The sequence below is a fragment of the Mustelus asterias genome, chromosome 12 (assembly GCF_964213995.1).
Source record: "Mustelus asterias chromosome 12, sMusAst1.hap1.1, whole genome shotgun sequence".
In the NCBI taxonomy this organism is placed as follows: domain Eukaryota; kingdom Metazoa; phylum Chordata; class Chondrichthyes; order Carcharhiniformes; family Triakidae; genus Mustelus; species Mustelus asterias.
The window spans coordinates 66,624,011-66,650,482 of record NC_135812.1 but is presented as its reverse complement, the minus strand read 5'-3'; the positions used below and the strand labels follow the sequence as shown (position 1 = coordinate 66,650,482).

The following is a 26,472-nucleotide window of genomic DNA, read 5'->3' as shown; positions in this document are numbered from 1 at the left end:
ATATAAACCACAGTTAAATACCATTTAATTGAAAAAAAGTGTCAAACCTTGCTTCAGACCAATGGTAATAATTAAGGTATTACTAAGTTTCTATATCTCAAGGTTTTTAGGGGGAATGAATTTAATTAAGTTTATTTACACTTTGTAATGGCCAAGGAAAAGCTACTTGTCTTAAAGTTTCAACCTCATCAAGATTTTGCACTTGATAAAATATTGCCACATGAGCTGGACATGGTCAGTTCTGGAGACATTTGATGAGGACAGGATTATTTCCACACAAAACTACTGACATTGCTTCTCTAATTTTATCCTGATGTGAGAACACGAGAGTTCATGTAATAACTAAATCTGCTGGTCAGGCTTTTCACATATCAAATGGGAATGAAACTGCTGTGTGGGCAGAAAAAAATGTGTATATAAGTTGTCAGACAGAGCATCGAATGTTTCTGGAGTCCGACCATCTTGTCTCTTTGTCATTAACTTTCTTCACGCTCATGAGGGTACTCATGATATTAGAGTATCGCTCTGAATGAGATTTGTGATTTTGAGGTATTTATTTAGACATCTTGTGGTGCTTAAAATATTGAAATGTTTATATTTGTGAGGACCTCGTTTAATATATAATGACTTTGTGCACCATATTGTATAATTTCTAAATAGTACTTTCCACTTTCAGAAATGATAGACAGATGATTCACCTGTCTCTTTTCTTTTGTAACAGTGGCCGTTGTGCACCTTTTGAAGGCTGAATTCATCAAGGTAAGAGATGATAATATAGCAGAATCTAATCTATTTCGCGTAAAGTGAAAACAAGCCTTAATCGATCATCTTAAAGTTGAATTTGATTGTAAATGCTGATTATTCAATATAAGGGAAGGAGCTCGTTATTCACTGTACCCCGGTTGTCATTCAATACCTTACGACAAGCAACTAATTCAGAAATGATGTGCACAAGATATCAGATGTCAATTTTAATGACATTTAATCGGGGCACATAGTATTATATATTCATCTGTTCATAACACTCAGCTTTTTTCTTCTTAAATTAATACAGAGGTTGAAATGTAATGACCCATAAATACTTGTCTTATTCTCAAAGGCGGTAAGTCTAAATCTGTGTTGTCAATACATTACAATATATTTATATAGCTCCTTTAATGAGGAGCCTTATCAAACAAAATTAGACACCCATGAACTGACATGAGATGTGGGCAGATATCAAAGAGGCAGGGAAGAGAATTAGGGTTGAGGCAGCTGATGGCAGAAGGAATCATGAGGTTGAAAAAATTATGCACAGGTGACATTTTCTCCCTCAATGTTCTTATTCCTTTTGCAATGTTATTAAAGTAAAACATTAGTCCCTATCTTCTGAGCTCCAGGGTGTGGTATCTGAGGGCGTATTCCAAGCCTGCACTAAGTAACCCCCCTCCCCCCGAAGTACGCAGGTCATGGCAATTGGCTGCAAAGTGCAAACTTCAACAATCAATTTCCTTGCACTAGAATCATCCGAAAATTGCAATTTAAGTCACAAACTTTGGACGGTTCCAATTGTTTCATCTCGAACTAGTATGAAGAATTAGAACCACTTCTAACTATTGCAAAATGTGCACCAAATCCCCACTTTCCACCCACCCGCAGGAATCCCCTTATATCCTGAACCCCCAGGTGACACCCACCTGTACGTCTCTCCCATTCCATCCCCATGAGACGACACAGCCCGAGCAGTTGGAGCCCTCCACACAACAGGGCCCGGCCAGACCACCTTCCTCTCCTCTCAAGACCCGATTTGCCCATCTCCCTCCCAAGATTCAACCTCACAACCCACACACCAAGACCCGACCTAAACCCCCATCTATGCCCCAAGTTCTGATCTGATCTCCCCCACCCCTCAAAGGCCAACCCAGCCACCCCCACACCAATTGGCCCGATCCACCCAATTCCCCAAGGCCTGATCAGATCCCCTCACCCCCCCGACCACCCAAGATTCAACACAACAGCATGTGAAATTGTTTCAATAGAGATTAGGCGCACGTCTTGACCTCATCGTCCACTTGTGCCACATTTTGTTCAGCGGGCCCACTCAGCAATCGAAAGTGCATCTGCCGTCAATTACAAACCTAGTTAAGCGCGTTAAGGAGTCAAATAAAATCAATTCTATTTGGCACATCCACTTTTATGGTCGATGAGTTTATCGGCCAGGCGGCATTTATATTTTTGCTTCAACCTCTATCCGGAGGATGAGATGTCTGGGGTCTGAAGATTGCTGTCAGGTGTTTGACTGTGCTGCATAGACACAGTTTGCTGTACTTTTCATCACTTAATTTTGAGAGGCTTGCAGCTCCCTGTGACAGAACCATACAACTGTCCACCTTGAGGGATCCCAATAGAAGTAGCAGTCTGCGCACTCTCTTTTCTCCGTGCCTGTCCTCTTCCTGCTCCCTCAGCAGTGCTGTGCCTTTCCCAGTGCACGTTTCATGTTGGCTGCCTGTTCATTGGCCAAGGAGAGTGAAATTGCATTCAGGAAACGCATTTCGCTTTCAGTTCTGGTCCACCCAGTGCGTGCGCTCAATGGACTCAAAATGTAGGCCTAGTTAAAAGTAACCAGGTGACACCATAATGAACACTGCTTGAGCTGAATTGCCTCATGTAGTGACAGCTGTATGATCCTAAACCAAAGAAATGGGGACTCAAACAGGTTTGGAGTAGCTGAAGTAGTTAGGAAAATCTGATAAGGGGAGTTAGAACCAACCATTGGATGTTAAGATTTACGACTGACCTTGTTCCATGTTTAAATGTCAATGGCAGATTAAAATTTTCCATCTGAATATGGGAGAAATAAACTTTTTAAATAGATTCAACATTGGAGTTATATTCTGTATTGCTAGAAACAGCATGGTGAGATTGACACCAATTTCATACAAACATCTTTTAAATGGAAAGCTATCAGCTCAGAACAGGTAGGTTATCTGGAAAGAACTGCAAAGAAACGCATAAAAGACAATGAGGGCGATTCTCCCATCCCGCTGCACTGTTTTTATGGGGGGGGGGGTGTTGGGTAGGGGGGCGGCGGGACGAGGCTGGCCCGGACACATCCAAGGGGCCAGAAATCGGGCCGGGAAGGCCAGCAATGTGGGGGTCGCGGGGTTTGCCAGCAATTGGGAGGCCGGCAGACAGGGGCCATTTACACATGTGCCGATCTCGGCGCTGACAGATCGGCTCATGCGCAGTGGCCCGCTCAGTGCTTTCCTACCGGCCTCTCCAACGGGCCCACAGATTTTCAGCGTGATTCACACCAGTGCTCTCTGCAGTGCGCTGTGTGTGGGAGATTGGGAGATTCATTTTGAAACTCCTGATGAAAAATTCAGCGTGATTTACTCCAGTTTTTACGTGAATTCAACACTTACAATTTTTTGGGGAGAATTGCTCCCCATACATTTGTTGTCGGAAATGTTTAATCAGCCCAGAACAAACAATTCTCCTATTGTTCAATATTATCTCCGTTCAGTATTGGCGAATGGCTGATTAATTTTACATTGCTTTGGCAGAGAGTACAGTCTATTTTGGGATTGCTGCATTGGTTATTCATGGCATCTGGAGACTGATCAAATAACTGTGAATTTGATTCACATCTGTTTCTGAAACCTTTGCAGAGTGAAAGGTGTCACTGATCAGGTGGATTTCTTGTTGATTTGCAGGCAGGAAACCTCTACTTATATAATACCAGTGGGATCAGCCTGCCATGAGCCATTAGTCTAGAAGCCAACAGGTGCAGATCTGTGTATTTTTTCAAAGGTAGGTAGGTATGCTAAGTTAAATTGCTGTTGCAGTAAGTGAATTCTTTTTGAAGTCTATATCCAGAGAAAAAATGAATGATATTTATATCATTTTTATGCATCAGGAAGCATGGACAAATAGGTATTTAATGCTGTTTGTTCCTTATATATTTATCTTATGTCAATAAAGTTTTTGACCCAAAACCTGCAGCTCAATTTGATAAGAGTGCAAATCTAGTCACCCCTTCCATTAAGGAAGCATCACATGTTGGAACATACTGCATTTTTGCAAGAGTTTTTTGGGATGATCATTGTTCCTCACAATTTTCTACCGAGGTATTGGTGTCCTCCACTTGTAAATGGTTGAATGCTTTCTTACAAGAGTGGTCAGTAATGCTGAACCTGAACAAGTATATGACGCGAGTTAAACGTTTGGTATAGTAGCACCATAAAAATACACTCCTCTGTCTCTATTTGCAAAGAACTTGAAGTGTTTTACAACTCATTTTTTGATTTTATTCTAAGAAGTTTTCTTTCTGGTCTAACCTGTTGGAATATAGAGAAATACTCCTCCCAATTTCTTTATTTCTTCTTCAATTTGTTTAGATTGTTAATTGACGTTAACACGTGCATTTCTGATTTCACAGAAAACAGCTAAATGTCTATCTATAATGTTCAGGTTGTTCTTTATGAATGCATTCCTGGTTAACATGTTTGACATTACTTTCTGAAATACTACTATCACATGTAGTTTATAAATGGTTGACTGTTGAACTGTTTGAAGTTGACCCCATATTGGTAACAGTTGTGATTTTTACTTAAACATAAATATAACATTTGAGCAGACAAACAAGAATTACATAACCAAATTGTTCCATGGATAAGGCTGTGACATTGTCCCATGTACTTCCTGCAGTTTTTTCTCATCCCTGCTAAATGCACTGCCCTGAATGTGCCCGAGGCCCAGTAGTTATATATTAAAACTGTACTGCAGCAAAATTCATCAAATCACATTTCTCCCATAAGGGCTTCCCACCTCACCCAACCTTGCCACCATGCTTAATCATGAACATGTCCAGGTCCAGATCACCTCCTCCCCCCTCTTTGTTTGTTTCAGCCTTTCTCCAAATTTCCTTTGTTTCTGAAAACCTGGAAACTAATAACCTTTTTTTATTTGTTCATTTGTTCATGGGTGTCACTGGCTGGCCAGCATTTATTGCCCATCAATAGTTGCCCTTGAGAAGGTGGCATTGAGCTGCCCTCTTGCATCATTGAAGTCCACATGCTGTGGGTTGATCCACAAAGCCATTCGGGATGAAATTCTAGGATTTTGACCCAGCGACAGTGAAGGGACAGCAATATATTTACAAGTCAGGATGGTGAGTGACTTGGAGGGGAACTTGCAGGTCATGGTGTTCTCATGGATCTGCTGCCCTTGTCCTTCTCAATGGAAGTGGTTGTGGGTTTGGAAGGTGCTGTCTAAGGATCTTTGGCGAATTGCTGCAATGCATATTGTAGATAGTACACACTATTGGTACTGAGTGTTGGTGGTGAAGGGAGTGGATGTTTGTGGGTGTGATGCTAATCAAGTGGGCTGCTTTGTCCTGGATGGTATCAAGCTTCTTGAGTGTTGTTGGAGCTGCACTCATCCAGGCAAGTGGGGAATATTCCATCACACTCGTGACCTATGCCTTATAGATGGTGGATAGGCTTTGGAGAGTCAGGCGATGAGTTTCTCGCCGCAGTATTCCTAGCCTCTGACCTGCTGTTGTAGCCACTCTGTTTATGTGGCGAGTCCAGTTGTGTTTTTGATCAATGGTAACCCCAAGGATGTTGACAGTGGGCTGACTGAATGAATTCTAGCGTTAAAGAAATCCAAACTTAAACATCATCCTCTTTACTAATTCTAGTAAAGGATAAATAAAACTAGTTCAGCAAACATAATACTAAACTGCATAATACTAAACAAAGCTTGAATAAAGTAACAAAATGAGATTATATTTGATGAAATTTCAACAAATGGACCAGGCATGCCTACATACAAGGAGTGATAACAGATAATACTATAGATGGCTTCATGTCTCAAACTGGTTCTCCCTCACTTTGCCTACAATAACAAAATGTGTACAATGATCAGTCACCTTCCATTCCAAAATAAAAGGATCGAGCTCAAACATTCAGATTTAACATGGGGTAAGTATGAATTAACAGGCAAACTATGATCGAGCATGCCACATCGCACTTTAAATGGCATGTGACAAAGACCGATCCCAGAGCAATTCACCCGGATGTCAGTGTCCATTGTGAGTCACAAAATCTCATTAAATCTCTTATCTCTCTCATGAGGAATTTCAACATTTCATTTTCAAAATTGAATTCACTGAAAAGTCTTGGATTGTCTCAGTGACTGGCCACATGTTGATGGTTCAATCTCTTCTCCTGCGACTGCCTGGGTTGCGCAGATTTGCATTCCTGCCTCTATATATCAGTTCAATTCCAACTCCTTCGCAGACCCTATTTTCACTAAGCTAGTGCTGCCCTTGGGTTTCTCTGAACTTTAATCTCTCAATTGCACCAAGCTATAAATGGCTGTCAGGGTGTCACTGTCACCAGCACAGGACCAGCAACCTTCTGTCAGCATTTCAACTCCTCAAGGACTTCTTCGACCCCAAACTGCCTAATCCGTACTAACACCTCCCTGGTCTTCTCTGTGAGCTGCAATGCTCACTGAGTTTTAAACTGCAAGCAACCCGTCTCCCAGCAAATGCACAGGTACATTGAAACCAGAGAACCTTCTTAAGCTCCGTCCATCTCCATAATAATGTAGCCTGTGCTGGCCTATTCTCAAACCCCATAACAGGACCCTACATTGGTAGAATTTCTCGCTTGGTACATACATTATCAAGTTTGTGGATAACCTTATATTGGGGGAAGGACTCTTTGGCCAATCAGATTAATGTCCCTTCTCCATAGTCTTCAGTGTTTGTATAATCCACTCGAGCCCCAAATCCTGGAAACAGTGCCAGTTTAATCCAGATTCCTGGCCTCATTCCAGCCTTTTGAGAGTTTACTCAGACTTTCTCAAAACAAGAGTCTGGGAAATATGAGTCCTTATCCATTTTCCTCATGGGCATTGCAGAGTTTCATAAAATTTGATATTTTCAAATTGTTTATGCAACTTTTTATGGTGTCTCCCATTTGCCATCAATCAGATTATGTATTCATCTATCAAACTCAATTTCCTGATTCCGTGCCATAGTTGACCATCTCGTGTGTAAAGCTACTCATTGCCCTGGTTTGTAGTTCAAGCGTCATTGAATGTGCAAGAAAGAGTGATTCAGTTAAGTTAAAGATAACCTATATTTTGCCTTTATATACTTACTAAACTCCTTAATACACTTATGACTATGTGGCCAAATTCTGCTCCAACTCCATTTTCAAATTTGCTGATGACTCCATCATGTTGGGTCGGATCTCAAACAATGACAAGACGGAGTACAGGATAGAGTTCGAGAATTTGGTGAAATGGTGCGATGACAATAATCTCCCCCTCAATGTCAATAAAATGAAGGAGCTCGTCATCAACTTCAGGAAGCATAGTGGAGGACATGCCCCTGTCTACATCAACAGGGATGATGCGTTACAAACACCCCCAAATGATGTACCACCCTCCCCACTCCCCCTCGACTTCGTCACATACCTCCTGGCTTTTTTCAACTTGGCCTCATGAATGGCTTCTCCACCTGCCCACACCAACTGGGCAGTGTAATATCCCGGTCAATTGGTTTGTTAGCAAGCGCATTTGATTCTAATTGTTTGTTTTAATATGGTGAGTCTGCTGCTGATTTTGAAACCAGCCCACCTACCCCATGTTAGACAGCTCAAGGGTAGGTGGGAAGAGAGTCTGGGCACCCCTCGTATTTTACATCCCCCTCCCCCTGCTGAAAACATGCTGCAGCGCGGGGCTGTAAAATCCAGCCCAAGGCCCATAGAAGTGTCCCAGATCTGTAATTTGGCTGACTGGCCTTCGGTTTCCCAGTTTATATCTCTATCTATTTTTAAACAGGCATCTAATGTTGTCAATCCTGCAGTGCTTGAATATCACATCATGTTGAAGGGGAATTGAAAGAGTGTGGCCAACTCCTATTTCTATCCTTACTTCTCTCAGCAACCTGAGATGTATCCCATCTGGACCGGGTGATTTGTTTTTTGCTTTGAGCACTCTATTTAAGCATTTTTTAACCATTTTATCCTGTCCAATTTCTCTATTACTTGCTCCTTTACTGACCATTCATTAGCAAAGACAAATGCAAAGTATTTATTATCTACATCAGCCATGTCGTCTGCCTCCACAAGAAGATTTTCTTTTAATAAGACCATAAGAAATAGGAGCAGGAGTAGGCCATCTAGCCCCTCGAGCCTGCCCCGCCATTCAATAAGATCATGGCTGATCTGAAGTGAATCAGTTCCACTTACCCGCCTGCTCCCCATAACCCTTAATTCCCCTACCGATCAGAAAGCCATCTATCCGTGACTTAAACATATTCAACAAGGTAGCCTCCACCACTTCAGTGGGCAGAGAATTCCAGAGATTCACCACCCTCTGAAAGAAGAAGTTCCTCCTCAACTCTGTCCTAAACTGACCCCCCTTTATTTTGAGGCTGTGCCCTCTAGTTCTGGTTTCTAAGTGGAAAGAATCTCTCCACTTCTACCCTATCCAGCCCCTTCATTATCTTATATGCCTCTATAAGATCACCTTCTAAACTCCAACGAGTACAAACCTAATCTGCTCAATCTCTCCTCATAATCTACACGCCTCATCTCCGGTATCAACCTGGTGAACCTTCTCTGCACTCCCTCCAAGGCCAATATATCCTTTCGCAAGTAAGGGGACCAAAACTGCACACAGTATTCCAGCTGCGGCCTCACCAATGCCTTGTACAGATGCAGCAAGACTTCTCTGCTTTTATATTCTATCCCCCTCGCGATAAATGCCAACATCCCATTTGCCTTCTTGATCACCTGTTGTACTTGCAGACTGAGTTTTTGCGACTCATGCACAAGGACCCCTAGGTCCCTTTGCACAGCAGAATGTTGTAAATTTTTTCCATTTATTGGGCCCCAACACCTGCGTTGCCTCGACAGGTAACTCCCTCATTTGAGGATGCTGATTGCTGGGTCACTGATTTCAAGTGCTGCGGACCTGGAAGTCGTTCTGAGGAGCAGTATGAGAGAAGGCCCCAACTTTCCTTTGATTGTGCTTTTATGCTTGATATGTTTATAGAAGAGTTTACGATTCCTTTGTATGTTACCCCTACTCTTTTCTCATGCAATCTCTTTGCCCCTCTTATTTGCTTTCTCAGTTCTCATCTGAACTTTCTGTAATCAGCTTCAATCTCTACTGAATGATGAACCTGACATATATCATGGTTTCCTGTTTCACTTAAATCTCTATTTCATTAATCATAAAAGGAACTCAAGCTTTAGGTCCCATTCCTATCTCCCTCCGAGCAGTGGGTCTAGTGTGTAACTGAACCATCTGATTGGTTTGTAGTGTTCTGTCATTCTGTTTATTATTTTGCCTCCCAATCTTTATTTCCAGTCTACTTGAGCCAGTTTCCTTTCCAACCCCAAAGATGTGTGGGTTAGGTTGATTGGCCATGCTAAATTGCCCCTTAATGTCAGGGGGATGAACCGGTTACGGGGATAGGGCCTGGGTGGGATTGCTGTCAGTGCAGGCTTGATGGGCCGAATGGCCTCCTTGTGCACCGCAGGGATACTATGATTCTATGATCTCATGGAATTTATCCCTCTTCAGTTCAGCAACTTCACATTAGAGTTTTCCCAGTCTGTTCTCATAATTTAAAGAAGAGCTAAGCAGGTTTATCAGTAAGCCGGTTTCCTCTGTTCTTGTAATCAATAAGCCTGTCCTGGTCAGGGTTCTTCAGTAATAGCAGCCAATAATAAAAGGTAAGGCATTTTAATAAAACATTATTCAGCAAATCTCGTGGAGAGCCAGGAAGAACAGAAGTCTCCTTTTGACTCCACGGTTGTCCTGCCTTCTCTCATACTGCTCCTCAGAACGACTTCCAGGTCTGCTGCACTTGAAATCGGTGACCCAGCAATCAGCATCCTCAAATGAGGGAGTTATCTGTCGAGGCAACGCAGGTGTTGGCAGCTCATGCCAAAAAAAATCTTACTGAGACCTGATAGGTTTAAGGTGCGAGGGGCAAGGTTTAAAGGAGATGTACAAGGTAGATTTTTTACACAGAGAGTAGTGGGTGCCTGGAACCCATTGCCGGGGGAGGTAGTGGAAGCGGATACGGTAGTGACTTTTAAGGGGCATCTTGCCAAGTACATGAATAGGATGGGAATAGAGGGTTATGGTCCCTGGAAGCGTAGGGGGTTTTAATTACATCAGGCCGCATGGTCGGTGCAGGCTTGGAGGGCCGAAGGGCCTGTTCCTGTGCTGTAATTTTCTTTGTTCTTTGAGGCTGGTTTTAATGCTGGGCCTCCCAGTTGAGCTCATTTGGATCCAGAATAATTTCCACCCCTTAGTTTCAACAGTATAATAAAGATATGGCAATTTCTTGATTGCAACAATTTCATGTGCACCATTCTAATGGATTCTCCTTCCTACATTTTTTCACAATCTAATTTCATTGGATTTTTCTGTGCAGCATTTTTATTCCCAGAGTCATTATCAAGACAGCTAACAGACAAAGATGACAAAGAAAGATTTTTCAGGGATGCGCTTTTATTTCTACTGACAGAGCTATCTTTATAAAACTATGTTACAAAGAAACACACATTTTGTGGATTTCTTCTTTGGACCATTTCAAATCGTCATCTACTCTTCAGCGGAGGACTAATGGGCAAAACAAAATTGCAAATGGTTAAACCAATATCATGTAAAGATTGCTTTTAAAATATTATTTATATTTTGACAAACAATAGAAATCTTTACCAACATTTTTAGTCAATGTATTTTAAGCTCCACTATTTATTCAGTTTTGAAATCATTTACATCCAGCATACCTTTCTACTTATGTCACGGCTTTTGCTTCTCAGTTTGTTGACTTGAGATTCTGCAATGTCAGCACGTTTCCCGGCTTCGTCCAGTTCATGCTGCACCTTCCTAAACTTGGACTTCCTTAAACTTCCTTAAACTTGGAGAGTAAGCAATAGATCTTCATCTCAGAGCCTGGGGATATGTAATGTCCGCTTGAAGTGTCAACCTAAGCCATCGGTAGTGCTGCTTCTCTGAAACACAAAGGAAGCTGAGCTTCTGTCTGTGCACTCCGTTAAGTGGGCAGTGTTTGTGAAGGCTCAGCCACTCTGTTGCTCCCTTCACTGCTGGCCATTTGCAACTTCTTCCATAGCGTGGCATTGTTGCTATAAATTATCATTCTCCAGCTCTGTTGAAGCCCAGTCAAGAGTAACTATGGCACCAAGCATGTTCTTAAACCCAATAAATCAGGTCGTCTTTGCGGGGCGGCATGGTGGCACAGTGGTTCATACTGCTAACACAGCGCCAGAGACCCAGGTTTGATTCCCGACTTGGGACACTCACTGCCTGAGTGGAGTTTGCACATTCTCCCCGTATCTGCGTGGGTTTTCTCCAGGCGCTCCAGTTTCCTCCCACAGTCCAAAGATGTGTGGGTTCGGTGGATTGGCCATGCTAAATTGGTCCTTAGTGTCAAGGGGACTAGCTAGGGTAAGTGCATGGGGTTATGGGGACAGGGCCTGGGTGGGATTGTGTTTGGTGCAGACTCGATGGGCCAAATGGCCTCCTTCTGCACTGTAGGGATTCTATGATTCTATAAACAGACAGTCAGTTGGGTCTCCAAACTCGATAGTTACCCTATGCCCCGGATCGAAGATCTGTACACCAAGTTAACAAGTGGCAAACATTCTCCAATTTGGATATGAGCCACGCCTATCTCCATCTTGAACTCGACAAGTCTTCTTTGAAATGTGTGACAATTAACACATATAAGGGACTCTATGGGTATACTAGTTTGCCTTTTGGTGTCTCCTTGGCTTATGCCATCTTCCAGACCGTTATAGAGAACATCCTTCAAGGGCTACCCAGGGTAGCAGTATATTTAGATGACGTCTTGGTCACAGTGGCTTGTTAACAGGAACACCTGACCAAACTAGAAGAAGTCCTGCAACGATTTTTCAGGGCAGGAGTCCGCATGAAGAGAGAGAAATGCATTTTCCAAACGGCCAACGTAAACTATTTAAGTTGCTGAGTAGATGGCAAGGGGTTACATCCAGTAAAGGATAAAGTAAAGGCCATCAAGGAGGCACCAACCCCAAGGAACACCACAGAGCTAAAATGCTTCCTCGGGTTAGTCAACTATTGCAGAAAATTAATCCCAAATTTGGCTTCCCATGCTTACCCCCCTTGCACGCCCTTCTACAAAAATATCACAGATGGCCTTGGGGAGCTTCACAGCAGAGGCTTTTTTTCAGGTCAGTTATTGTCATTCAACTTACTGGCCCATTTTGACTCGAAAGAAGGAACTTATTATGACCTGTGAAACTTCCCTGTCCAGGGTTGTTGCAGTGCTGTCACATGGCAGGAATGAAAGGACGGAGAAGCCCATCGCGTATGCCTCCAGGACCCTTTCGGATGCAAAGCAATAATATTCACAAAATGAGAAAGAAGGATTGCCGGTCATATTTGATGTGAAGAAATTCCATCAATAGGTCTACAGTCGACGGTTTTCTAAATTTGCCGACCATTAACACTGACTGGGCCTCTTCAAAGAGGACAAAGCCATTCACCTTTTCACCTCCACTTGGATCCAGCACTGGGCTTGTTATCGGCAGCCTACGAGCATACTCTAGAACACCATCCCAGAACCCGGATAGCTAATGCGGACGGACTGAGTTGCCTCCCGTTGCCCAGAGGCCTGGCTCCCTTACCAGCAATAGAAAAAGTTGTGATAACCCTGAACTTTATGGAGACCTTGACAGTGTCAGCAAGGCAGATCAAAGCCTGGACCTAAGAAGACCCAACCTTATCCAAAATTAGGCACATGATCCTACATGGGGGATTCCAAAAATGACCCTCCGAAGAAATGAAACCCTACCTCACCAAGGAGTCCAAACTTAATGTGGGAGATGGAATCGTCCTTTGGGGGTTCAAGTAATTGTTCCGCCCCCTGGATGATGTCCAACATTAAAGGAAGCACATAATGGCCACCCATTCGGTGTCCTGGTCTTGTTTCCAACAGCATAGACTTGGTAAAGCAATGTGACTTGTGCCTTTAAGATTTGAATCGACCACCCTAGGGCTGCCAACATCCATGGAGGTGTACTGGCAGGCCAAGGGTGTGAGTACATGCAGACTTTTCAGGTCCCTCTGCAGGTTCTGTGGTTTTAATCATGGTGGACGCACAGTGCATGTGGTTGGAGGTGCATCGCATGAGCTCCACATAACTGCTCAGGCTACGATTGAGAAATTGCAGCAAAGCTGTTGCACACGTGGGACACTGGAAGTCCTTCCTGGTTTCAGATAATGGCATGGCCTTCATGAACGGTGAATTCCAGAACTTCATGCTCTCCAATGGTATCTGACATGTCCGGACTGCACCATATCACCCGTCGTCAAATGGATTGGCAGAACAGACGGATCAAACCTTCAAATATGGTATTGTGGTGAACCATCGTTGGTTCCCACTAGGTAGTACTGAGCCATGGTCTGGCCAGTACTACGAGTATGTATATATGTTGCTGTTGGGGTCAGGGATGGGTTGTTCTACTTGTTGCTGTTGGGGTTAGGGTTGGGCTGTTACACCTGTATTATAGTTATTATGGTACATCCCAGTCGGGCTCCGCCTCCTGGGAGAGGTATAAAGGTCACTGCTCTGTCTGGGACCCCTCAGTCTGGGATCGTGTACTATACATGGTAGCTTCGTTGTAATAGTAAATAAAAGCCTTTATTTCCTTGAGCATCTCAAGCCTCGTGTGTGATAACGCGCATCAATTTTATTTACTATTAATTAAACTCTCGTCGTTAAAAAAAAAGAAAACGATACATAGAGTATGGAGCAAATGTTAAAACCCGAACGTCTTACACTGGATCCACGTGCGGCGGGCGCCTCTAACACCTTCGACCACTGGTTGAAATGTTTTGAGGACTACCTTGCAGCCTCCGCAGCGGTCACCACAGACGACGACAGACTCCGGGTCCTCCACACGAGGGTAAGCGACACCGTATATCTCGCGATCCGTGCGGCCACCAACTACACAAGGGCCCTCGAGCTTCTTAAGAAGCATTACATTAAACCGCCAAACGAGATGCATGCTCGATACCTCTTAGCCACTCGACAACGGCAGCCCGGCGAAACGACGGAAGAGTACGCGAACGAGCTCCTACAGCTAGCCAGGGGCTGTAACTGCAAAGCAGTGTCGGCAGACCAGAACATGAACGACCTCGCTCGAGATGCGTTTGTGGCGGGAATCGGATCATCTTATATCCGACTCAGACTGTTGGAGCAAGGTAATCTTGATCTCACTAAGTCGATAGAACTAGCGGATACGTTGGAGACGGCCTCCAAAAGCCTAGTATTGTATCCCGAAGACCACGTGAAGACAACGTGGCAGGAGCAGTCGCTGATCCCTCCTCGTCCCTCGGGTTCGAAAAGCTGCGTGATGGCATGCCCACACACGGGCCTGACGACGGCAGCAGCTCCGGGCGGCCCGCGGTGTTACTTCTGTGGGGGAGTGAAGCACTCTCGGCAGCGATGTCCCGCTAAAGCTGTGTTGTGCTCCGCCTGCGGTAAGAAGGGGCACTATTCGAAGGTATGCCGATCCAAACTTACTTCCAGGAACAGCAGTGCGGCCTGTAACTCCCCGGAGCCCGGTTCTTCGTCGTCGGTATCGTCGAGGGTTTCGTCCACGTGCGAGGCCAGGACGTCGCCATTACAGTCGACGGAGTCGCAAGAGATGCGCGACCACCAGGGGTCGCTGATTTTGGCGCCATCACCCACGTGCGACCTATGGGAGCAGCCATATTGGTCAGCACCGACCGCGAACGACCAGCAGGGGTCATCTTCATCTATCTCAGCTGCCTGCAGTGGTGCTCACGAACCAACGGTGGTGTCGATCATCCTGGACCAGGCCAAGCCTCACAGACTCGACAAGTCTATGATGGACATTCAGGTAAACAAACACTTGATTTATTGTCTGTTTGACAGCGGGAGCACGGAGAGTTTTATTCACCCAGACGCTGTGAAGCAGTGTGGCCTCCAGATCCAACCTGTCAAACAGACGATTTCGATGGCATCAAGGTCCCGGTCTGTCACCGTGCTAGGGAGTTGCATGGTAAATTTAACGGTGCAGGGCACGGTTTACGAGCACTTCAAGCTCCTGGTGTTACCACACCTTTGCGCGCCAATACTCCTCGGACTAAATTTCATGGTCCACTTGAAGAGTGTAACCCTACAGTACGGTGGGCCACTCCCTCCGCTTTCAGTGGGAGAACAGCAGCTTCCAAATTGCCCAACGCACCCCGCCTGTAGCCTCTCGACGCTGAAGATTACCACACCCTCCCTGTTCCAGAATCTTGTGCCAGGCTGCAAGCCCATCGCGACTAAGAGTAGGCGTTACAGCGCTGAGGATCGGATCTTCATTCGATCTGAAGTTCAGCGGCTCCTCAAGGAAGGGACCATACAATCTAGCGCTAGTCCATGGAGAGCGCAGGTCGTGGTGGTCAAGAGTGGGAACAAACCCCGGATGGTCATTGACTATAGTCAGACCATTAATAGATACACGCAGCTGGATGCGTATCCCCTCCCGCGCATATCTGACATGGTCAACCAGATTGCGCAGTACCGGGTGGTCTCCACCATAGACCTCAAGTCTGCCTACCACCAACTCCCCATTCGCCCAGAGGACCGACAATACACGGCTTTTGAGGCGGATGGTTGCTTGTATCACATTCTCAGTGTTCCTTTTGGTGTCACCAATGGGGTCTCGGTCTTCCAGCGTGCTATGGACCGAATGGTGGACCAGAACGGACTGCGGGCTACCTTCCCGTACCTGGATAACGTCACCATCTGCGGCCATGACCAACAGGACCACGACACAAATCTCCTTAAGTTCCTACGCACTGCATCTCGCCTGAATCTGACCTACAACAGGGAGAAGTGTGTATTTCGTACGCGTCGTTTAGCCATCCTCGGATACGTGGTGGAAAACGGGGTCATTGGCCCTGATCCAGACCGTATGCGTCCCCTCCTTGAACTTCCCCTGCCCACTAGCGCAAAAGCACTGAGAAGATACTTAGGCTTCTTCTCTTACTACGCACAGTGGGTTCCCAATTACGCGGACAAAGCCCGTCCGCTCATCAAGTCCACCTCTTTTCCCCTAACACCAGAGGCTCGATTGGCCTTTGATAAACTAAAAGCCGACATCGCGAAAGCCACGATGCACGCTGTTGATGAGTCCATCCCCTTTCAGGTGGAGAGCGATGCATCTGATTTCGCCCTGGCCGCCACACTTAACCAGGCGGGCAGGCCCGTCGCCTTTTTTTCCCGCACCCTCCAAGGCCCCGAAATTCGACATTCAGTGGTGGAAAAGGAGGCCCAAGCCATTGTGGAGGCCGTCAGGCATTGGAGCCATTACTTGGCGGGAAAACGGTTCACCCTGATCACGGACCAGCGGTCCGTGGCGTTCATGTTCAATAACACGCTGCGGGGCAAGATCAAGAACGACAAGATCTTGAGGTGGAGAATCGAACTCTCCACCTATAATTACGACATCATGTATCGTCCAGGGAAACTCAAGGAGCCCTCGGATGCCCTGTCGCGTGGAACATGCGCCAGTATACAGGAGGACCGTTTGCAGGCTCTCCATAATGACCTATGCCATCCTGGGGTCACTCGGCTCTACCACTTCGTAAAAGCCCTCAATCTGCCCTACTCGGTGGAGGATGTCAGGTCCATAACGAGAAGTTGTCGGGTATGCACGGAATGCAAACCGCACTTTTACCGACCTGACCGGGCACAACTAGTCAAGGCCACTCGTCCCTTCGAAAGACTGAGTGTCGACTTTAAGGGCCCCCTTCTCTCAACAGATCGGAATGTGTACTTCCTCAACATCATTGATGAGTACTCGAGATTCCCTTTTGTTATTCCCTGCTCTGATACATCCGCTGCCACGGTTATCATGGCATTCCGTGATCTTTTTACTCTGTTCGGGTACCCCTGCTACATTCACAGCGATAGGGGCTCATCGTTCATGAGCGATGACTTGAGGCAATACCTGCTCTCATACGGGATTGCCTCTAGTAGAACCACGAGCTACAACCCTAGGGGTAACGGACAGGTGGAACGTGAGAATGCTACAGTCTGGAAGGCTGTCTTACTGGCGTTGAAGTCAAAAAGCCTTCCAGTCTCCCGTTGGCAAGAGGTGCTCCCTGATGCGCTCTATTCCATACGCTCACTCCTGTGTACGGCAACCAACGCTACTCCTCATGAGAGGCTGTTTTCATTCCCTCGGAAGTCTTCCTCTGGGACCTCATTACCGTCTTGGTTGACGTACTCAGGACCTGTCCTCCTGCGGCGACATGTAAGGGCCTGCAAGTCCGACCCGTTGGTCGAACAGGTCCATCTCCTCCACGCCAACCCTCAGTATGCCTATGTGGCATACCCTAACGGGCGAGAGGACACGGTCTCGATTCGAGACCTGGCGCCAGCAGGGGACGTAGAAACCCCTGTCGCTCCCATACCTCCTGTTAGAGACCCCCCAACTATTGTTTCTCTTCCTGACACGACGCGGGCAGCATCGGGACCATTACTTAACCCTTTTACTCCCGTGTACAGCTTGCCTGAGTCCAGGAGATGGTCACCACTTCAGGGCGTGTCGGAACTCAACGGATTATCATCACCTCGGGGTCAGCCGGCCCGTGAGACTGTGGAGGAACCGTTGGACATCGCCTTGAGGAGAACGCCACCGCGAGTGCCTACTCCGGTGTTATCACCGGTGTTGAGGATGTCACGACGGTGCGGTCCCCCTGACCGTCTGAACTTATAGACTGATGACAAATTATTCTATTTTTTTGTACCCCGCCGGCCTGTCTTCAAAGGAGGGGTGAATGTGGTGAACCATCGTTGGTTCCCACTAGGTAGTACTGAGCCAGGGTCTGGCCAGTACTACGAGTATGTATATATGTTGCTGTTGGGGTTAGGGATGGGTTGTTCTACTTGTTGCTGTTGGGGTTAGGGTTGGGCTGTTACACCTGTATTATAGTTATTATGGTACATCCCAGTCGGGCTCCGCCTCCTGGGAGAGGTATAAAGATCACTGCTCTGTCTGGGACCCCTCAGTCTGGGATCGTGTACTATACATGGTAGCTTCGTTGTAATAGTAAATAAAGCCATTATTTCCTTGAGCATTTCAAGCCTCGTGTGTGATAACGCGCATCAGGTATGAAGAAACACCGGTGGCATCCAGGGAGACTAAACTGGCACAATTATTGCTCAATTAAAGACCACACCGCACACCACAACAGGTGTTGCTCCAGCATAGATGTTGGTGGGACAATGGCTTTGTACCAGATTTACTCTATTATTCAGAATTTGGCAGGGAAGGTGGAGTCCCAACAGGAAAACCAAAAAAAGAAACTTCAATTCCACAAGGGCAGAAAGAACGTTTGCAACAGGTGATCTGATTCATGTAAGAAACATGAGTCCCTGGGATCATTATGGAACAAACCGGACCAGTATTTTACAAAGTCAAAGTTCAGGGTACTTGGATCACCTCAGGGCCAGGGAATCCTTGCCCGAAGCGCCCTTCCACCGGCCATGGAGGTAGCCGCTATCAGTGCCAGTCCTCAGCTTGAAACTGACTCCACGTTGGTCCCTCCAGATAGCAAAGTTACAGACTCTGAGATGGAGGCTGAAGAAACAGACTTCCGTGTTGAAGCAGAACTTGAGGAGGAACCTGCTTCAGTAACTCCAAGACATTTCCACCAAAGTAGAAGGTCCCCTGTTCGATATAAGTCACCTGGCCCAGCCCTGCCTTCAACGGACATCCGCTCGAGCACCAAGCACCAAAAAGGACATCCTCGCAGTGGAGGTGCTGTGAGAAACAGGGACCTAAGGTGGAGGAAAGTTATGATGGCCACAAAGGCCTTGGAGGATCATTAATAGACCGAGGGCTTTGTGGAGCTGCCTTATTGAGCGAGTGGAGGCTCGCCCAATGGGAAGCAGTGAGCAGGGGTTCTTAAGCCTGAAACTAGTTGTAGGTTCCAAGGTGAAGACTACCAGACTGTAAGCCGCAGAAATTGATTTTTCCTTTGGTTCACGATAAAGGGAACTTGCGTGTGACCTTGTGATAAGAGCAAATTTCATCAATGAAGCAGCTGAGGATGATTGGTGCGAGATGCTACCCTGAGGTGCACCCGCAGCAATGTTCTAGGGCTAAGATGCTTGGCTTCCAAGAACCACAACCATCTTCCCTTGAGTTAGGCATGATTCCAAGCAGTTAAAAATGTTTTCCTTTGAGTCCCATTGAATTCAGTTTCACTAGGGCTTCCTGATGCCACTCTTGGTCAAGTGCTGGCTTGATATCAAGGGCACTGTCTCACCTCATCTCTAGAATTCACCTTTTTTGTCCATGTTTGGACCAAGACTGCAATGAAGTCTGGAGCCATGTTCTCTTGACCTTAAAATGACCTTAAATGAGCAGGTTATTGGTGAGAAATCACCATTTGACAGCATTGTCATTAACACCTTCCATTACTTTGCTGATGATTGAGAATAGAATGACAGTTTGATAATTGGCAGGATTGGAGTTGTCCTGCTTTTGAGGCCATTTGCAAATATTATCTGGGTTTTTTTGGATATCCTTGTCCTCTTCAGTTCACATTCATTTGACTTGTCAGCTTAATTGATGTGCTGAATATTACGTCTAGCATTTATGTGTATATTATGCAGGTTAATTGACAGTCCAGTGGCATTATTGCTGGTTTTTCTTGATTAAATGCTCTGTTGTAGATTAGCTAAGCACATAGTTGCAGCAATGAGCAAAACATAAAACTATTTTGTGAGCATGTTGAACTGGAATGGAAAACAAACACATTAATGCAAATTAATTCTCTCCCCACAGATGCTGTCAGACATGCTGAGATTTTCCAGCATCTTCAGTTTTTGTTTCAGATTCCAGCATCCGCAGTATTTTGCTTTTAAATGAATGCATGTTTTTGTGAAAAGAGTGAATCAGTTCCCCATGTTAATTTTAAAAATATCAAGAAAGTAAACTCCTACCAATACTGTAGTACACTAATATTGGCTATTGATGGTAGCCAATGATCCTTGTCTTATTAATCCTTGGTTGATTAATTGTTATGAAGGGAAATCCCAAACCTAGAATTAGACCTTTCACGATAGCCTCAGACATAAAGCTGATTTTTTTTTTTGAAATGCAATTATCCTTTTGATTACAGAATAGCACATGGTGAAAGGAGATTGAAGAATGAAGGCATTATTTAATCTAAAAACTTAAGTTGAAGGATATTAATAGTTACATTTAAAAATGTCTTGAACATAGATTTACATAATATCATTTTTAATGCACCTGCAACTTTTGGAAAGGATGAATAGATTTGCTTCATGAACAAGCAACGCTTTATAATCTCCAAATACTCCTTGAAGGATTATGTTACGTTATCCTCCAGAATGTGGATGGTGCAAATACTTGGGCTCGTATTAACATCAGCAATACGTGTTTACACTTCAGACTGAAATATAACACTTCTCTGAGATGAAGGTATCCAGCAACTATGCAACATAATATTTAAATAAAAATAACACGTGCAAAGTATTTATGTATCTTCCCCTGGATACTATGTAATAAAATTATAGATTTAAGTATATGATTTGTTGATTGGGTGACTTCCTGATCTCTACACTATCGTGCCAAATTTAATCCAGTAAGATTTAATGGATCGTGTAACAGCAGCATCAAAAATAATATTGCATTTTCCTGTAAACAGGTCACAATGACACCCAACAATACCCCATTAGGCCATAAATGGAGCAATCCATGACAAGTATAGACGGAGAAAGAAAATAAACCATATAGAACTGTTGGTTAAAAAACAAATTACTGTGGATGCTGGAATCTGAAAGAAAAACAGAAAATGCCCAAAATCCCAGCAGGTCTGGCAGCATCTGTGGAGAACGAACAAAGTTAACATTTCAAGTCTGGATGATTCTTCTCTCTGTTCTCTCTCTGCAGATGCTGTTAGACTTGCTGAGATTTACCTGCATTTTCTGTTTCTGTCGAGATTTAATTCATTATGGTAATTTGTTCAATTAAAATATTTTTTTCTGCTGTTATTGTGTTCACATCCACGAGTACATGGAGATTAACATTTTTCATGTTAGCCAACAAGTAGTTTTCGTGATAATTTATTTCTTCCATTCAATTATTGTGGTGTTGAATGCGGCGTTCTAAATTCAAGCATTATTTATCATTTTATATCCTATTTTGTCGGAAGTTTTTCTTCTAGAACTTTACGTTGCATTTCTGACATGCTCTGCTTTCTTAAAGGCATTGAATCATGCCAGATGTACAGTTCAATTGTCAACACAAACTGCTTTGCATCTTACGTTAACAAGAATGCCCATGTCAACATTAGGAATCACTGCCACTGTTGTCATGCTACCATTTTCACATCAATTCAAAATTATTTCGGATGCATTTTGATGATTTAGTTGCAGAAAACTAAAAATAAACATTGTAAGATTGCCAGTGGAAAACCAAGAACTCTTACTTTAATGCTCAGACTCCTCACCACTACAAGAGGTTGACATATTTACTACCTGCCCTCTTCCAGCACTAACATTTAAATGGCCCAAAGTTAATGTTTCCTGTGGCAACAGGATGGGTTTACCAACTGTGCAACTGTCAGGCTAGTGCCCAATAATTAGTTTCCAGAAAGTAGTTTAATGCCACACTTGGAGGGATACATGACTATGTGAGACATCCCACTCAACCCCATCCAGTCATGCCAATTTTACACAGATAATGATGAGGAATTTGATTGTAAGGCATGTCTCGCCTGAGCTGTTTCTTCAATCTCAAGCTCCTACTTCACATAACTTCCGCAAATATACTTTTATAGAGTAACTCATTGTACTATTAGAAATTGTGTTAAAATATACAATTTCTCTTCATAATTTAAATTGATAGTTTAATAATTGTCTTTATTGCATTTTCTCATTTTAAAATGGCTTCACTAATGAAAATGCCAAATTATCTACACTCCACTTGACTCTTTGCCCCTTCACACACTAACTCACAGAAAAGGCATGGATGAATTATGGAATGCCAGTAAGTCATAAGTAATCCATTCATTTATTAATGGAAATGATAACATGTTGATGGTGGCACAGTGATTACCATTGTTGCCTCACAGCGCCAGGGACCCGGGTTCAATTCTGGCCTTGGTGACTGTGTGGAGTTTGTACGTTCTCCCCATGTTTGCATGGGTTTCCTCCCAGTGCTCTGGTTTCCTCCTGCAGAGATGTGCAGGTTAGGTGGATTGGGCATGCTAAATTGCCCTTTAGTGTCGAAAAGATATATAGTTTAGGTGGATTAGTCATGGTAAATGCATGCGGTTACAGGTATAGGGCGGTGTGGTGGGCGGGTGAGCCTGGGTAAGATGCTCTTTCGAAGAGTTGGCACAGACCCGATGGACCGTATCGTCGCATTCTGCACTGTCCGGACTCTATAACTTAAACGTCAAATAAATCAGTTCCATTCCCAAAACGGTTTTTACAATTTAATTAGGACTTGCAATACAATTTGATGAAAAAAGATTCAAAATTCATTGGAAAACTGCCACAACTCACATTTTGGCATATAATCCATGTGAAATCCTAGGGTTGGGTTGATTTTTTTTCATTAATAATATAAACCACAGTTAAATATCATTTAATTGAAAAAAAGTGTCAAACCTTGCTATCAGATCAATGGTAATAATTAAGGTATTACTAAGTTTCTATATCTCAAGGTTTTTTGGGGGAATGAATTTAATTAAGTTTATTTACACTTTGTAATGGCTAAGGAAAAGCTACTTGTCTTAAAGTTTCAACCTCATCAAGATTTTGCACTTCGTAAAATATTGCCACATGAGCTGGACATGGTCAGTTCTGGAGACATTTGATGAGGACAGGATTATTTCCACACAAAACTACTGACATTGCTTCTCTAATTTTATCCTGATGTGAGAACACGAGAGTTCATGTAATAACTAAATCTGCTGGTCAGGCTTTTCACATATCAAATGGGAATGAAACTGCTGTGGAGGCAGAAAAATATGTGTATATAAGTTGTCAGACAGAGCATCGAATGTTTCTGGAGTCCGACCATCTTGTCTCTTTGTCATTAACTTTCTTCACGCTTATGAGGGTACTCATGATATTAGAGTATCGCTCTGAATGAGATTTGTGATTTTGAGGTATTTATTTAGACATCTTGTGGTACTTAAAATATTGAAATGTTTATATTTGTGAGGACCTCGTTTAATATGTAATGACTTTGTGCACCATATTGTATAATTTCTAAATAGTACTTTCCGCTTTCAGAAATGATAGACAGATGATTCACCTGTCTCTTTTCTCTTCTTTTGTAACAGTGGCCGTTGTGCACCTTTTAAAGGCTGAATTCATCAAGGTAAGAGATGATAATATAGCAGAATCTAATCTATTTAGCGTAAAGTGAAAACAAGCCTTAATCGATCATCTTAAAGTTGAATTTGATTGTAAATGCTGATTATTCAATATAAGGGAAGGAGCTCGTTATTCACTGTACCCCGGTTGTCATTCAATACCTTACGACAAGCAACTAATTCAGAAATGACGTGCACAAGATATCAGATGTCAATTTCAATGACATTTAATCGGGGCACATAGTATTATGTATTCATCTGTTCATAACACTCAGCTTTTTTCTTCTTAAATTAATACAGAGGTTGAAATGTAATGACCCATAAATACTTGTCTTATCCTCAAAGGCGGTAAGTCTAAATCTGTGTTGTCAATACATTACAATATATTTATATAGCTCCTTTAATGAGGAGCCTTATCAAACAAAATTAGACACCCATGAACTGACATGAGATGCGGGCAGATATCAAAGAGGCAGGGAAGAGAATTAGGGTTGAGGCAGCTGATGGCAGAAGGAATCATGAGGTTGAAAAAATTATGCACAGGTGACATTTTCTCCCTCAATGTTCTTATTCCTTTTGCAATGTTATTAAAGTAAAACATTAGTCCCTATCTTCTGAGCTCCAGGGTGTGGTATCTGAGGACGTATTCCAAGCCTCCACTAAGTAACCCCCCTCCCCCCGAAGTACGCAGGTCATGGCAATTGGTCGCAAAGTGCAAACTTCAACAATCAATTTCCTTGCACTAGAATCATCCGAAAATTGCAATTTAAGTCACAAACTTTGGACGGTTCCAATTGTTTTATCTCGAACTAGTATGAAGAATTAGAACCACTTCTAACTATTGCAAAATGTGCACCAAATCCCCACTTTCCACCCACCCGCAGGAATCCCCTTATATCCTGAACCCCCAGGTGACACCCATCTGTACGTCTCTCCTATTCCATCCCCATGAGAAGACACAGCCCGAGCAGTTGGAGCCCTCCACACAACAAGGCCCGGCCAGACCTCCTTCCTCTCCTCTCAAGGCCCGATTTGCCCATCTCCCTCCCGAGATTCAACCTCATAACCCACACACCCATGCCCCAAGTTCTGATCTGATCTCCCCCACCCCTCAAAGGCCAACCCAGCCACCCCCACACCAATTGGCCCGATCCACCCAATTCCCCAAGGCCTGATCTGATCCCCTCACCCCCCGACCACCCAAGATTCAACACAACAGCATGTGAAATTGTTTCAATAGATATTAGGCGCACGTCTTGACCTCATCGTCCACTTGTGCCACATTTTGTTCAGCGGGCCTGCTCAGCAATCGAAAGTGCATCTGCCGGCAATTACAAACCTAGTTAAACCCGTTAAGGAGTCAAATAAAATCAATTCCACTTGGCACATCCACTTTTATGGTCGATGAGTTTATCGGCCAGGTGGCATTTATATTTTTGCTTCAGCCCCTATCCGGAGGATGAGATGTCTGGGATCTGAAGATTGCTGTCAGGTGTTTGACTGTGCTGCATAGACACAGTTTGCCGCACTTTTCATCACTTAATTTTGAGAGGCTTGCAGCTCCCTGTGACAGAACCATACAACTGTCCACCTTGAGGTATCCCAGTAGAAGTAGCAGCCTGCACCCTCTCTTTTCTCAGTGCCTATCTAACCTCTTCCCGCTCCCTCAGCAGTGCTGTGCCTTTCCCAGTGCACGTTTCATGTTGGCTGCCTGTTCATTGGTCAAGGAGAGTGAAATTGCATTCAGGAAATGCACTTCGCTTTCAGTTCTGGTCCACCCAGTGCGTGCGCTCAATGGACTCAAAATGTAGGCCTAGTTAAAAGTAACCAGGTGACACCATAATGAACACTGCTTGAGCTGAATTGCCTCATGTAGTGACAGCTGTATGACCCTAAACCAAAGAAATGGGGACTCAAACAGGTTTGGAGTCGCTGAGGTAGTTAGGAAAATCTGATAAGGGGAGTTAGAACCAACCATTGGATGTTAAGATTTACGACTGACCTTGTTCCATGTTTAAATGTCAATGGCAGATTAAAATTTTCCATCTGAATATGGGAGAAATAAACTTTTTAAATAGATTCAACATTGGAGTTATATTCTGTATTGCGAGAAACAGCATGGTGAGATTGATACCAATTTCATACAAACATCTTTTAAATGGAAAGCTATCAGCTCAGAACAGGTAAGTTATCTGGAAAGAACTGCAAAGAAACGCATAAAAGACAATGGGGGCGATTCTCCCATCCCGCTGCACTGTTTTTATGGGGGGGGGGTGTTGGGTGGGGGGGGGCGGCGGGACGAGGCTGGCCCGGACACATCCAAGGAGCCAGAAATCGGGCTGGGAGGGCCAGCAATGTGGGGGTCGCGGGGTTGGCCAGCAATTGGGAGGCCAGCAGACAGGGGCCATTTACACATGTGCCGATCTCGGCGCTGACAGATCGGCTCATGCGCAGTGGCCCGCTCAGTGCTTTCCTACCGGCCTCTCCAACGGGCCCACAGATTTTCAGCGTGATTCACGCAAGTACTCTCTGCAGTGCGCTGTGTGTGGGAGATTGTGAGATTCATTTTGAAACTCCTGGTGAAAAATTCAGTGTGATTTACTGCAGTTTTTATGTGAATTCAACACTTACAATTTTTTGGGGAGAATTGCTCCCCATACATTTGTTGTCGGAAATGTTTAATCAGCCCAGAACAAACAATTCTCCTATTGTTCAATATTATTTCTGTTCAGTATTGGCGAATGGCTGATTAATTTTACATTGCTTTGGCAGATAGTACAGTCTATTTTGGGATGGCTGCATTGGTTATTCATGGCATCTGGAGACTGATCAAATGACTGTGAATTTGATTCACATCTGTTTCTGAAACCTTTGCAGAGTGAAAGGCGTCACTGATCAGGTGGATTTCTTCTTGCAGAGCTTCATAAAATTTGACATTTTCAAATTGTTTATGCAACTTTTTATGGTGTCTCCCATCTTCCATCAATCAGATTATGTATTCAA

The 26,472-nt window shown here is 44.2% G+C and overlaps 1 protein-coding gene across 21 annotated transcripts in view; it reads left to right on the top strand.

Moving 5' to 3' along the window:
* Positions 1 to 366: 366 nt before the first annotated feature.
* gas7b (growth arrest-specific 7b) overlaps positions 367 to 26,472 on the top strand; it is a 718,490-nt gene continuing 692,384 nt past the window's right edge. For 9 of the 21 annotated variants that reach the window (XR_013499141.1, XM_078225370.1, XM_078225385.1 and 6 more), the window contains exons 1-3: positions 367 to 549; positions 722 to 759; positions 23,437 to 23,474. The gene's annotated coding sequence lies outside the window, so the exon portion shown is untranslated. Of the gene's footprint in view, positions 550 to 721; positions 760 to 3,695; positions 3,793 to 21,032; positions 21,097 to 23,081; positions 23,260 to 23,436; positions 23,475 to 26,472 lie in introns of those variants that run through there. The other 12 variants (XR_013499144.1, XM_078225369.1, XM_078225387.1 and 9 more) reach the window with 9 other exon arrangements.